At 47.1% G+C, this 15841-nt stretch overlaps 1 protein-coding gene across 1 annotated transcript in view; it reads right to left on the bottom strand.

The window, feature by feature from the left end:
* CHRDL1 (chordin like 1) overlaps nt 1-15841 on the bottom strand; it is a 202654-nt gene that overhangs the window by 112346 nt on the left and 74467 nt on the right. The gene's annotated exons all lie outside the window — the stretch shown is intronic.

Here is a 15841-nt window from a genome sequence, read left to right as displayed (position 1 = left end):
TATTGCCAGATCTCTGTATGTGCGCTGATTACTGCACGCTGTGTTGCCTGATTGCCAGCCATAACACCTAATGGGAAAATGGAAATAAATACATTTTTTTAATTTTTCCCTAACTAAGGGGGTGATGAAGGGGGGTTTGATTTACTTTTATAGCGGGTTTTTTAGCGGATTTTTATGATTGGCAGCCGTCACACACTGAAAGACGCTTTTTATTGCAAAAAATATTTTTTGCGTTACCACATTTTGAGAGCTATAATTTTTCCATATTTTGGTCCACAGAGTCATGTGAGGTCTTGTTTTTTGCGGGACGAGTTGAAGTTTTTATTGGTAACATTTTCAGGCGCGTGACATTTTTTGATCGCTTTTTATTCCGATTTTTGTGAGACAGAATGACCAAAAACCAGCTATTCATGAATTTCTTTTGGGGGAGGCGTTTATACCGTTCCGCGTTTGGTAAAATTGATAAAGCAGTTTTATTCTTCGGGTCAGTACGATTAAAGCGACACCTCATTTATATCATTTTTTTATGTTTTGGCGCTTTTATACGATAAAAACTGTTTTATAGAAAAAATAATTATTTTGGCATCGCTCTATTCTCAGGACTATAACTTTTTTATTTTTTTGCTGATGATGCTGCATGGTGGCTCGTTTTTTGCGGGACAAGATGTTGCTTTCAGTGGTACCATGGTTATTTATATCTGTCCTTTTGATCGCGTGTTATTCCACTTTTTGTTCGGCGGTATGATAATAAAGCGTCGTTTTTTGCCTCGTTTTTTTTTTTTTTTCTTACGGTGTTTACTGAAGGGGTTAACTAGTGGGCCAGTTTTATAGGTCGGGCCGTTACGGACGCGGCGATACTAAATATATGTACTTTTATTGTTTTTTTTTATTTATTTAGATGAAGAAATGTATTTATGGGAATAATATATATATTTTTTTTCATTATTTAGGAATATTTTTTTTTTTTTTTTTTACACATCTGGAAAATTTTTTTTTTACTTTTTTACTTTGTCCCGGGGGGGACATCACAGATCGGTGATCTGACAGTTTGCACGGCACTCTGTCAGATCACCGATCTGAGAGCAGTGCAGGCTGCTTCACAGTGCCTGCTCTGAGCAGGCTCTGTGAAGCCACCTCCCTCCCTGCAGGACCCGGATCCGCGGCCATCTTGGATCCGGGCCTGGAACAAGCAGGGAGGGAGGTAAGACCCTCGCAGCAATGCGATCACATCGCGTTGCTGCGGGGGGCTCAGGGAAGCCCGCAGGGAGCCCCCTCCCTGCGCGATGCTTCCCTGCACCGCCGGCACATCGCGATCATCTTTGATCGCGGTGTGCCAGGGGTTAATGTGCCGGGGGCGGTCCGTGACATAGTGCCGGATGTCAGCTGCGATAGGCAGCTGACACCCGGCCGCGATCGGCCTCGCTCCCCCCGTGAGCGCCGCCGATCGTGCTGGATGTACTATCCCGTCCGTGGTCATGGGGGCCCACCCCACCTCGACGGGATAGTACGTCCCATGTCAGAAAGGGGTTAAAGATGACTACAGGTAATTATGATTGCTGAGATAGTCTTCATGGTTACATGGTAACCGATGATAGTGCTCACCCTGACATTTGGTCAGGCACAGATTGCTACATATCCTGTATGTCAGCCGTATCGGTACAATGAAGGACATTTAGCATATAGTTTCTACCGGTATCCTATATTCTTTCTCCTGGGGAGTCTTATCAGTCTTTGGCTTCTGTTATGACCTTGTACTCATTTATTATAATACCTCACCTGTTTGTTACATTGTTTGTACTGGTTTTAACTTTTTGTAATAAAAGTCATGGTTTTATTGATTAGATTTGTGATCCAGCCTCTTCATAGTTCTCTATTGGTATCTATATGGTTGTTGATGAAGGGATCTTGTTATTAGATATGAGGGTATGTTTTCTTGTATCATAGATGGAGTCCAGGCAGCCTGAAGACAAGTGGAAATCCCCTTGACAGGTCAGTTTGGGAGTCCTCCACCATGCCGTGGTCTGCAGTCCCTTGATACCTGTAGTTGTCTAAAAAGGTCCTCTTTCTTCCCCTGTCCAGGGACAATACCTGCACGGTAGGCAACTTGAGCCGTTTCACTGAGGTCTCTGTCCACGGTGACTCCGGACTCTGATTGCTGCTGTACCTCAGGTATTATGTGGACAAGTCCCTTTTAGTTTCCTGCCCTCTGAGTCTGCCATGGGACATGTAGTTCCTCATGACCTCGGGCTCCAGGTGCCCGGTCTCTGCGCTCAGCTTGGAGAGGCCGAGTTCTCTAGTTCCTAAGTCCTTCTGTGCTACTTCACTGTCTGTTACCAACTGTAAACTCTTCCTAACTGCCTAGCAACTGCCTAGCAACTAACTCCTCCTCCCGACGAGAGAGAGCAGCTCCCCTGAAGTTGGGTGTAGAGTTCCCCCTTCTGGCCTGGAGTCAGATCGGTGTTGTATGTGCTAATTACCTGTTAAGAGGAATCTTCCATCGCTTCCAAGCGTGACATCACTCTCCACGTGAGGAAAGCAATGTGAAAACCAGGACCCTGGGGCATCACACATACAGTACAGACCAAAAGTTTGGACACACCTTCTCATTTAAAGATTTTTCTGTATTGCCAAGAGTGTGCAAAGCAGTCATCAAAGCAAAAAGTGGCTACTTTGAAGAATCTAGAATATAAGACATTTTCAGTTGTTTCACACTTTTTTGTTAAGTATATAATTCCACATGTGTTAATTCATAGTTTTGATGCCTTCAGTGTGAATGTACAATTTTCATAGTCATGAAAATACAGAAAAATCTTTAAATGAGAGGGTGTGTCCAAACTTTTGATCTGTACTGTATACGTATAGGGATGCAAGACACGTAAAGATAAGTAAAATAAGCCCCAACCTGGGTATTGATTGTATATAGTTTATGTATACATTTATATGTACCCACTCATGATATCAAATGCTTTGTTGGTTTTCTTATCTTATCCAAGTGGTTCACACTCATGTCCATACTGACACCATTGACAAGACTTCTAATGGTTATGAATCTATAGGTGTCACTTTTTGTGTTCCTTGTAATAAATTCACCTCATTTATTGCCTAATGTGCCTAGTGTTACAATTGTTGTGCTGACACTTAGCGGTAGCCAAATGAAAAGAGAAAGGTACTAAATATGCCCATTAGTGTCCTCCAAACTTATGAAAGGATAAGGTTAGCAATCCACTTCTCATAACTCAATCTATCAGGTGGATAACTGAATATTAAAGAAGCACTCCTCCTCCCATTAAAGTTTTTATGCTTCCAATATATTGCAGTCATTATATTATACAACACTGTGTACTTGCAATTGCTAATTTTGCCCTCCTATCAAGTTAATCCTTCTTTTTTCCATTAGGTCTATGACATCACATGATTAAAAATTGACTAGCTGAATCCTTCTAAGGTCTATGTAGGAACAAGAAGTATGTTTACCTTGCATGAGTTGCCATAAGAACTACAATATTACATCACTACAAAGTCCCTGGCAGGCCAGATCTACCTCCTCTTCAACTCCTGAACTAGCTGCTCTGCTCCTCCTCCTGTCAGTGATTTTACAGTTCTAATGATGACTCATGCAGGAAAAAGAGACTTCCTGTTCCTACATAGAGCTTAGAAGCATTCAGCTAGTTTGTTTTTAATCATGTGATGTCATATATATGGTAGAAAGACAAAATAAGCAATTATAGGTACACAGTGCTACATAATATGCCAAGGTAAACAAGAACATGTGTTGCATTAAAAGAGGTCTGGATACACATGATGAGAGCATTATACTGCCTCTGTACAAATCTCTGGTTAGACCGCACATGGAGTACTGTATACAGTTTTGGGCACCGTTGCTCAGAAAGGATATAATGGTACTAGAGCGAGTACAAAGGAGGGCAACAACATTAATAAAAGGGATGGGGGAACTACAATATCCAAAGAGATTAGCAAAATTAGGATTATATAGTCTGGAAAAAAGATGACTTAGGGGTGTTCTAATAACCATGTATAAGTATATAAGGTGACAATACAAATATCTCTCCAAGGATCTGTTTATACCAAGGAAGGTGACGGTCACAAGGGGGCATTCTCTGCGTCTGGAGGAGAGAAGGTTTTTTCACCAACATAGAAGAGGATTCTTTACTGTTAGGGCAGTGAGAATCTGGAATTCCTTGCCTGAGGAAGTGGTGATGGCGAACTCAGTCGAGGGGTTCAAGAGAGGCCTGGATGACTTCCTGGAGTGTAACAATATTGTATCTTACAGTTATTAGGTTCTTTAGAAGGACGTCAATCTGGGGATTTATTCTGGTGGAATATAGGCTGAACTGGAATCCACAAATGTCTTTTTTGGCCTTCCTAGCTATGTTACTATGTTACTATGATGATTGCAATATATTAGAGAATAACAAATTTGATGGGAGGAGTGCTTCTTTAACTTTTTAACTTTTTTTTGCCTTTAACGTTAAAATTAAAGTTACAGTGTGCTACGTAAAGAGTTTTTTCAGTTTTAAAAGATCCCAGGTACAGTTTGTATTTAAATAAAAAAAAGCTGAGTTGAAGTCCCCAGATCCAGTGCCAAATCTCCACTGCAGCTCTCAGTGTCTGTTATTCTGTGCAGCGGTGTAGACATGACTGCAACCAGTACATTCAGTGACTCGGATTGGCCCATGCCGCTTAGCCAGGCAAGAGCTGCTGAACTTACTGATTGGATGCAGCGCTGTCGACATGATATCCGCAATGCAGACAACAACAGATACCAGGAACAATGGCGGAGACTCAGCGCTGGGCCTGAGGAGGGTTAATAAAGCACTGTTTATTTGTTTTTTAAAACAAACTATGACTTTGCACAGGGGTTTTCAGAAAAACAAATTTAAGGAAAAGGATAAATTAACAAAAACAATGTGGTCTTGAACCCTGGGGTTGATTATATATGAAATAATTTAGCTGGTACTGTATGTCGGTAAGTTGTTAGTTATCCGAAATTAGATTAATTAAAATGTCAAGAGAAATCATGGGGGCAATGATGGGGGATAGTTTATAGGGGATTAGGTTGTGACGACACCTGTAGTGTTCAGCAATAGTATGTTGGCCAACGCTGCGATTCAGGTTCACTGGGGTGGTTGGTGACACAGCTGAGATGTTACTGCTCTCCACGGGTAGAGGTAGGCCCTAGTCTAGAGCTGTTAAAGTGTTAAAGTCAATGATGAACTGTAGTAGTGCAGGGCAGGTGACGAAGTAATAATTCTGAGAACACAGCAGAGTGCAGTTTTGCTAAAAACAGAAACCGCGCTAGGGTGACTAAAATGCCAGTGCCTCTGGCCACAGAAATCCAATCTAGAAACCACACATGTATGCAGCAATATAATGTGAAGCACCCGACCAGGAACGCTAAACCCAAATACGAGTTGATGTATATGCTGCCAAACTATGGATGCCCTATGGTACAGGAACAAACATGCGTAGATGTGTAGCCCACAAACGCTAATGGTGCCGCACCTGCGTACTTAAAAAGGATAATCAATACTCTTACCGAATTGCAGATATTGCCGGCAAATGTCCTGTGCTGAGCTGTGCTCCCACAAGGCAGCTTGGTGTAAGGTGCCGAGGGTACTACGCAGCGTTACCCGGCCTCAGTGACGGATATGGAGGCTGTATATTCTTTCAGAAGGTGGCGGTCAGGTGGACGCATATTTGTTGGTGCTGGCCGCAACCAACGTGGGGTATTGCTGCTAGGTGCAGAGCCAGGGAACGTCCCGGCCGGAGGCGTCCCTGGTTACACTGATGCGAATGGCCGGCGTTGACAAGCAGCGTGTGACGTCACAGGCCTACGGAGCCCTGCTACGGACAAACAACTACCGACGCGTTTCGAAGGGATGCGCCCTTCTTCATCAGGGATGAAGCCCTGTGTGAGCGCTCCTGTGTAGCTGGGGCAGCAGTAGGACGTCAGGGTTAATGACGTACATGTGTGGCGGAGGTATATATAACAGGAGCGCTCACACAGGGCTTCAACCCTGTGTCTGGGTGAGGGTTTATTTTGTGCGTTTATAACTTGATCCCCCGTTATTTAATTTTAATGCAATGTTGTGGTGACCAAAAAAACATAATTATGGCTTTTTTATTTTTCTTCTCGTTACTCCATTTACCGATTAATTATTTTTTTATATTGATATATTGGGCGATTCTGAACGTGTTGATACCAAATATGTGTGTTTTACTTTTTTTATTGTTTTATTTTGAATGGGGCAAATGGGAGGTGATTTAAACGTTTATAAATTTTTTAAACATATTTTTTTTTTAAATGTTTTACTTTATACTTGCTTCAATAGTCTCCATAGGAGACTAGAAGCTGCGATCATCTGATGGCCTGTGCTACCCACAGCAGAGCTTCAGCCCTGCTTGGTGTAGCAGAAATACTCACTTGCTATGAGCAATGACCATTGTGTAGCGCTCATAGCTATTAGACAATGACAATCACAAGGATCAACCTTGTGATACAACCGTATTTTCAGTCTGAGTCCTTTCCATGAAAAAATACTGATGGCACTCTGACCAATATTATTCAGTGTAGCTGTTCATCTGACCATTTTGGTTCATGGGCCGAACGTCTGGAGCGCCAGCTAGGGCCTAGGGGAAACTCAGTGCCGGGTTTGGTGGTCGTTAAATGGGTAGTCACGGTGGCAGTGACCTGGTCCTTGGCCCTGGGCATCCAAGTTAAAGGGAAGGTCTTTAAAGGGGTTGTTGAATAAAGAATAAAGTTTGTTTGTGAAGCCACCTGTGGTATTCGGTCAGGGATGACCAACGCTGCTTAAAGGGGTACACTGGGGTGATGGTACTGCAGCTAGGATGGTATGGCTTCCCACAGGTGAAGCTTAGCCCCAGGGCTCCTGGTGTAGTAGGTAAAGATGGTAGATGGCAAAGTGCATAAAAGAATGTGAGGACACTAGGTTGCAGTCGCTTTACCTTTTACTGGTATGATGCAGCCACAGTCCAGGGTACGGATCACAGGTACTGGTGAGGTCCGGCCAGCTTGGAAGCAATTTAGAATTATTCTAGCCAGGTGGGGTTGGAAGCCTTCCTTACAGCGCTGTGTTGTAGTCTCTTGCTGCCTAAGGCTTCACACAAGGTCCTAACTCTTTCTCTGTCCCTTTAAGTAGGACACTACACACATGGCAGGCAACTCGAGCCTTTTCACAGGAGTCCCTGGTTGCGACTCTGGGCTTTATATACTGCCGTGCCTTTGGGTGTTAATGGTGGACAGGTGACTTGAAATCTCCTGCCTGCCAGTTTTTGCTATGGGGCATACAGTTACCCCATAACCTCGGACTTCCGACTTCCAGTATTCTTGCGCTTCAACGTGGAGGGAGCTCAGTCGCAGCTCCCCTCCTGCTCTTCACTTCTCCTGTGCTTCACTTCTCTTGTGCTCCTTCCTCCTTCACACTTTCCTACTGACAACAGTGTTGTATGGGCATGCTACATGTTAAAAGTATCTTTCTAGCTTCCAAGTATGGCATCACCCTCCCCGTGAGGAAGGCAATGCCACTGTGACAACCGGACTCCTGGTATGTCACACGTCTGCGTGAAAAAAATTGCAGTATACCCTATGTTAGGTGTCGAGATCCAGCCTCTGCACAGGGGAATCTTAAACCATCTCCGCTGCTGTCTCCCATTCTTCTCTGGCCGCAGTGGAGTCTGCTCAGCAGAGACGTCGGTCCCATCATCTAGCTCATGCTGATACTGGACAACTGGTTACTGTTGTCTTTCCAGCTTCTGCAATTGTAGCCAGTACTGGGCAGCGGCCAGCAGATGTTTTTGGGACTAAGTCCTGCTCTTCCCTTTCTGAGCATGCCCAGAGCAAGATCTCTCGTTGGTGATCAAGGGTCACATGCTTAGATACTGCAGCAAATCCCATTGGTCCTTTAGGAAGGTCCTGAAGGTGTTCTTCTTCTGTGGCTGACTCCCATTGGTCCTTCTGGGAAGGTCCTGTTCTTGTTGCAGCTATAAAAGGTTTGCGTGGCCGCATGGCCATGTGCTAGTGTACATTTGGAATCGTGTGTGTGTTGATGAGTTCAAGTCGTTCTTTAAAATCCCCTCCCTTGTGTATGACTGTTTGCATAAGGTGGATGCTTGCTGTCTAGCGGCCGACTAAGCTGTCAACATAAAGACACACAATACAGTTTCTATTGCTGTAACTGCCAGTGTGGTGCCGTGCGCTTATAGAGCGCTTTCCTATCCCAAGTCTGGGTGGTTAGTGGCATCCGCCAAAGTGGCACAGCACGCACTCTTGTGCTTTAAGTTATTTTCTGTTACTTTGACACCCCAGTTGCGGTGTCGAGCGTAAGTGGTCTGTACGTACTCTAATCCTGTGTCTTGGGATAGAGTCCTGAGACTCCTTGCTTGCGCTCTTGGTGCGGTACTGCGGCCCTGTGACGCAACAGGGTTTGCTTCCTTCACACAGGGTGAAGTTAACCCGTGTGTGTATCCACATTGTACCGCCATATAGTCCGTCATTACTCAGCAGCAGGTTCCATCTCTGTGGACCCTGGGCTACGAACGCACCTTATACCATCTCTCTTATAATTTAGTGCGTTCCACTAGCCCTAACATTACACAGGGTCTGGCTAGTAATGACGGACAAACAGCAATCCTTGCTGTACATCCAGCAGCTGGAGGGTAGGTTGGCGGCTCTCGAGCGCACAACCTCAGCTGTGGATGTAACCGCAGTTGCTGTTCAGGCTGCTAGCGTGGCTGCAGCAACCTTGTCCACTGCCACCCCTGTTCCGACTCTATCTCGTCTCCCGCTGCCAGAAAATTTTTCTGGTGATAGTAAGTCTTGTAGGGGTTTCGTGAGTCAGTGCTCTATACATCTTGAGCTTCTGGCCGCACGTTTCCCCACAGAGCAGGCTAAGGTGGGATTTATTGTGTCTCTTCTGTCGGACAGGGCGTTGGAGTGGGCTACGCCGCTGTGGGAGCGTGGCGATCAAGTGGTGCAGAGTGCTTCGTTGTTCCTGAGCACTCTGAAACAGGTCTTTTTAGGACCTCATGTCACCCATGATACGACGCTCCAGCAGTTGGCATTGACTCAGGGCTCATCCTTGGTCAGCCATTTTGCTGTCCACTTTCTCACCCTAGCATCTGAGTTGGAGTGGTCGGATAAAGCCCTTATTCCGATATTTTGGAGGGGCTGGCTGACCACGTTAAGGACGCTCTGGCCACTAGGGAGATTCCGGCCCCACTGGAGGAGTTAATAGCAGTGTCCACTCGTATTGACCTCCGTTTTCACGAGCGGAGGTTAGAGCGAGCCCAGTGTAGGCATAGGTTTCGGCTAGCTCCCACCTTCGCCAAGCCTTTGGAATCTCCAGTCCAGGCCTCTGAGTCACATGAAGCCATGGAAGTGTCACGAGCGGGATCTAAGTCCCAGACCGCTCGTGCACTCCAGGTTTGTCATGTTTGCCAGCAGTTAGGACATCTTGCCACCAGATGTCCCCAGCGGTCGAGGAAACATCAGCGTCTAGAGGTAATAGGTGGAGGTACACTAGACACGGCGACGTTTACCGCCAAATTCTCCTTTAAGGGGACAATTACTATAGGCCCATTTTCCCACTCGGTAGAGCTCTGCGTGGATTCTGGGGCGGAGGGCAATTTTTTGTCATCTGCCGTTGCCCAACGTCACGCAATTCCCCTGGTAATGTTAGCTCAACCAGTGACCGTACAAGTGGTAAATGGGTCAACACTGCCCTCACAGATAACACACCAGACCATCCCTTTCACTCTGTCCATGTTGCCATCTCATCAGGAGATTATATTCATATATACATCTTCATTCATATTACATCTTTTTAATTATGATTCTGAATTAGACTGAATTGGACTGGAATTGACTGGAAGGTAACAGAACACCAACCACTACAATGTTTCGGTTTCTTTTCTCTTTCACCCCCATACTACTTTCCTTCTTACAATCTCCTGCAATCCCTCCTCCTAGTAAGGAACTAGTCATTTCTTCCTCCATACTCCCCAGCCATCTCACCTTCCCCTCAGAACTGTTCCTCCACATACAATCCTTTTTATCCAGACACACACGGCCACATCATGTCCTATCCTGCTCCCACCTTCTAATGATCTGTCTGTTACTCCTCATTGCTGGTGACATATCCCCAAATCCCGGCCCTCCCCAATTCATCCCCACACTCGTTTCTAACCCCCTGCCACGATCCTCCGCACGTTTTCCCAACCACGACAACCTCATACCCATTCATCCAGCCCCCACTCCCCCGCTCCCCCTACTTGGAGCACTATGGAACGCACGCTCCATCTGCAACAAACTGCCATTTATCCATGACCTCTTCATCACCAACAAACTCTCCTTCCTCGGCCTCACTGAAACCTGGCTCACCCCCTCTGACTCGGCCTCTCCAGCTGCGCTCTCCTATGGCGGATTCCACCTCTCTCACACCCCTCGCCCCAGCAACAAACGCGGTGGAGGAGTTGGCTTGCTCCTGTCCGACACCTGCTCCTTTACTCCAATCCCGCTACCACCCTCCGCTACTCTTCCCTCGTTTGAGGTGCACTCTGTCCGCATCTATTCCCCCTCCAACCTCCAGCTGGCTGTCATCTACCGCCCCCCAGAACTAGCCATCTCCACCTTTCTCGACCACTTCACCACCTGGCTACTTCATTTCCTCTCTGTTGACATCCCCACTATCATCATGGGTGATTTCAATGTCCCCATTGACACTTTCACCTCAGCTACCTCTAAACTTTTATCACTGACTGCCTCCTTTGGCCTCACTCAATGGTCCTCTGAGGCCACTCACAAAGATGGCCACACGCTGGACCTCATCTTCACCCGCCTCTGCTCCCTTACTAACCTCACTAACACACCCCTCCCCCTGTCTGACCACAACCTACTGACATTCTCGTCCCTCTCCTCTCCTAGTGTGCAACCCCCACTCCACAAACTCACTCACCCTCGCAGAAATCTCAAACATCTCAACTTACAATCACTCTCTGAGTCCCTTCTCCCTCTCACAGACATAGCCTCCCTTCATGACACAGATGCTGCTGCCACTTTTTATAACACCACAATAACAACAACACTCGATTCGGCCACCCCACTCATGCATAGTAAAACTCGTACAATTAACAGGCAGCCCTGGCTGACCAGCCTGACCAAAGAATTGAGACGGGCTTCCAGGATTGCTGAGCGGAGATGGAAGCGATCCCACTCTGCCGACCACTTCACTGCATACAAGCAGTCCCTCGCCAGCTTCAAGTCTGCGCTCACTGCCGCAAAACAAACTTACTTCTCATCCCTCATATCCTCCCTGTCCCACAACCCTAAACAGCTTTTCAACACTTTCAATTCTCTACTCCGTCCCCCCGCACCTCCTCCCTGCCCCCTCATTTCTGCTGATGACTTCGCCTCTTTCTTTAAACAGAAGATCGATACGATCAGAGAAAGCTTTGGCCCACAGCGCCCACTGCCCCTCTTAGCTGCTCAACCCTGCTCCTCCAAAACCAGCTTCTCCACCATGACAGAAGATCAGCTCTCCACCCTCCTGTCAAGATCACACCTCACCACCTGCACGCTTGACCCGCTCCCATCCCACCTCATCCCTAACCTTTCCACGGTCTTCATCCCAACCCTAACACACCTCTTCAACCTCTCACTCACAACAGGTGTCTTTCCCTCATCCTTCAAGCATGCCAAGATCACACCCATCCTCAAAAAGCCATCCCTCGACCCATCCTCTGTGTCTAGCTATCACCCAATATCTCTTCTCCCTTATGCCTCCAAATTGCTGGAGCAACACGTCCATCTTGAACTGTCCTCCCACTTCTCCTCCTGCTCCCTCTTTGATCGGTTACAATCAGGCTTCCGTTCCCATCACTCAACTGAAACTGCCCTAACTAAAGTCACCAATGACCTACTAACTGCCAGGAGCAAGCGACACTACTCTGTCCTCCTTCTCCTGGACTTGTCTTCTGCCTTTGACACTGTAGACCACTCCCTTTTGCTACAAATCCTCTCATCCCTTGGCATCACAGACTTGGCCCTTTCCTGGATCTCGTCATATCTGACAGACCGAACATTCAGTGTCTCCCTCCCCCACACCACCTCCTCACTTCGCCCCTTGTCAGTCGGTGTTCCTCAAGGCTCTGTTCTAGGACCCCTACTCTTCTCCATCTACACTTTCGGCCTGGGACAGCTCATAGAATCCCACGGTATGCAGTACCATCTCTACGCTGACGACACGCAGATCTACCTCTCCGGACCTGGCCTCTCCTCCTTGCTTACCAAAATCCCGCACTGTCTGTCTGTCATTTCAGCCTTCTTTTCTGCTCGCTTTCTACAACTGAACATGGACAAAACAAAATTCATCATCTTTCCCCCATCTCACTCTACCCCTCCACCAGACCTATCCATCAATGTCAATGGCTGCTCACTATCCCCAGTCCCACACGCCCGGTGCCTCGGGGTGATCCTCGACTCTGCCCTCTCTTTCAAGCCACATATCCAAGCCCTTGCCTCCTCCTGTCGTCTCAAACTCAAAAATATTTCCCGGATCCGTGCTTTCCTTGACCGCAACACTGCAAAAACGCTAGTGCATGCCCTTATCATCTCCCGCCTCGACTACTGCAACCTCCTACTCTCTGGACTCCCCTCTAGCACTCTGGCACCACTCCAATCCATCCTACACTCTGCTGCCCGACTAATCCACCTGTCCCCCCGCTATTCCCCAGCCTCTCCCCTGTGTCAAGCCCTTCACTGGCTTCCTATCGCCCAGAGACTCCAGTTCAAAACCCTCACACTGACATACAAAGCCATCCACAACCTGTCTCCTCCATACATCTGTGACATGGTCTCCCGGTACCTACCTACACGCGACCTCCGATCCTCCCAAGACCTCCTTCTCTACTCCCCTCTCATCTCTTCTTCCCATAACCGCATCCAAGACTTCTCCCGTGCTTCCCCCATACTCTGGAACTCTCTACCCCAACACATCAGACTTGCGCCTACCATAGAAACCTTCAAAAAGAACCTGAAGACTCATCTCTTCCGACAAGCCTACAGCCTGCAGTGATCCTCAACCTACTGAACAGCCGTACAGCCAGCTCTTCCCTCTCCTAGTGTATCCTCACCCACCCCCTGCAGACTGTGAGCCCTCGCGGGCAGGGTCCTCCCTCCTTATGTACTCGTGTGCCTTGTTATCTGCTCATGTTTAATGTATTTGTCTATATTTGCCCCGTATTCACATGTAAAGCGCCATGGAATAAATGGCGCTATAAAAATGTATAATAATAATAATAATAATAATAATTATATCTCTGCTCGTCATTCCTAACGGAATTGACGAGGTCCTGTTAGGGATGCCTTGGCTACGGTACCATTCTCCTCATATTGAGTGGTCCACAGGCAGGATTTTGGGATGGAGTGAATCTTGTGAGGGTAGATGTCAGAGGGAATGTGTTCAGGTTGCTACTACTGAGGTATCCGCAGATCTATCCTCTCTCCCCAAGCAATATTGGCCCTATGCGGACGTGTTCTCCAAAAGAGCTGCGGAGACCCTTCCGCCTCATCGCCCCTATGACTGTCCTATTGACCTCTTGCCTGGTGCTGAGCCTCCCCGGGGTCGAGTCTATCCATGGAGATGGAGGCAATGTCACAGTACATCCAGGAAAATCTGGCAAGAGGATTCATTAGGAAGTCAGTGTCACATGCAGGGCCTGGGTTCTTCTTTGTGCAGAAGAAGAACGGGGAACTACGTCCATGCATAGATTACAGGGATCTTAACGCCATCACCGTTAAGAATAAGTATCCTTTGCCCCTGATATCTGAGCTCTTTGATAGGCTTCGGGGAGCAAGGGTATTTACTAAAATTAGATCTGCGGCGTGCTTACAACCTGATTCGCAACTGTGAGGGGGACAAATGGAAGACGGCTTTTAACACCAGGGATAGGCACTATGAATATCTGGTGATGCCCTTCAGGCTCTGTAATGCTCCAGCCGTTTTCCAAGACTTTGTGAATGACATCTTCTGGGATATGCTCTCCACCTCGGTCGTAGTCTCTCTGGGTGATATTCTCATCTACTCTCCAGATATTGACTCCCACTGGAGAGATGTTTGCAGAGTCTTCAATCTCTTACGGGCAAATTCCCTATACGCAAAGTTGGAGAAATGTGTGTTTGAGCAGGAGTCCTTACCTTTCCTTGGCTATATCATCTCTGTCCAGGGATTGGCTATGGATCCTGCCAAACTACAGGCTGTGATGGACTGGCAGGAACCCCATTCTCTTAAAGCGGTGCAGCGCTTTATGGGGTTCATTAATTACTATAACCAGTTCAATCCACATTTCTCAACTTTGGTAGCTCCCTTGGTTGCCCTCACCAAGAAGGGAGCAAATCCCAAATTGTGGTCTGAGGAGGTCTCCAACGCCTTTCTCTCCATTAAGTCACACTTCGCTAGCGCTCCCATTCTACATCTCCCCTAAGTAGATAAGCCATTTATAATGGAGGTGGATGCCTCATCTGTTGGTGTTGGAGCAGTCCTTTTCCAAAAGGATGCTCAAGGTTGGAAGCAACCTTGCTTCTTTTTTTCTAAGACCTTCTCACCAGCAGAGAGGAATTATACCATCGGGGACAGGGAATTGCTAGCCATGAAGATGGCCTTCTTGGAGTGGAGACATCTCTTGGAGGGAGCTCATTTTCCCTTCCAAGTCTTCACAGATCACAAGAATTTGGTGTACCTGCAGACAGCCCAGCAGTTAAATTCTCGCCAGGCAAGATGGTCCTTGTTCTTCTCCCGGTTCCATTTCACCCTTCATTTTCTTTCTGGGGAGAAGAACATTCATGCCGACGCTCTCTCTCACTCCGTTGTATCATCTGAGGAGGAGGAAGAGGAGCCTCGGCTTACTGTCCCCACCGAGAGCCTGAGAACTGTGGCCCCGATTTCGCTCGCGTCTGTGCCTCCGGGCAAGACTTTTGTACCATCCAATCTGCATCCAGAGGTTCTCTCTTGGGCTCACTCGTCCAGGGTGGGTGGACATTTTGGGTCCAAAAGGACATCTGAGCTACTGGCGAGGACATATTGATGGCCGCATATGGCTCGTGACGTCGCAGACTATGTTCGGGCGTTTGTCTCTTGCACCAAGAACAAGTCTCCTCGGCAACGGCCAGCTATGTTGCCTTACCCCCTGCCGATGGCGGACAGGCCCTGGGAGATGGTCGGGATGGAATTTGTATAGAGGATATGAAAGCTAGCACACAATCAATAAAGTTCACGGTGCCAGTGAACGGGATAGTCGATCCCACAAGTCATAAAGTCAAAATAATCACTGCACTCGTATGGTTTCCAAATGCATTAATCAAAAGTTTATTAAACTTGAGTAAGTGAAAATAGGTACTTGGCGAATTGACATTTCAGCCAACCTGTGGCCTCGCTCACAAAATCGCCTGTTAGAACTCGGTTGCATATAAAGAAAGGACCCTGTACGTTTGGTGAGTCAGATAAGGTAGTGTAGTTGCATAACCCAGCTGGGATGCTAGAGAACGTATGCCAATGCACTGTAGCCGTATTTCCGGCTGAAACGAGACTTGTGGCTGTCCTGCGAGTACAACAGGCAATAAACTTCAGGCTGTGTCCGTCTTGTGCTCTCTGTAATGTACCGGGGGGAACATAAAGATATAGTGCTGTATCACTTATACATGCGGGGACACAGACATGTTCTGGACTATAGTTGTGGAAGTGACCTCCCTGTGAGGTGTAGTATGCTGCAAGTTTGATTAGGAGTAGCTATCGTCTTTGTCGCATGT

This window comes from Ranitomeya imitator, chromosome 2 (assembly GCF_032444005.1).
Source record: "Ranitomeya imitator isolate aRanImi1 chromosome 2, aRanImi1.pri, whole genome shotgun sequence".
Taxonomy (NCBI): domain Eukaryota; kingdom Metazoa; phylum Chordata; class Amphibia; order Anura; family Dendrobatidae; genus Ranitomeya; species Ranitomeya imitator.
Note: the sequence above shows the minus strand (reverse complement) of the source record. Positions and strands in the feature narration are given on the sequence as shown.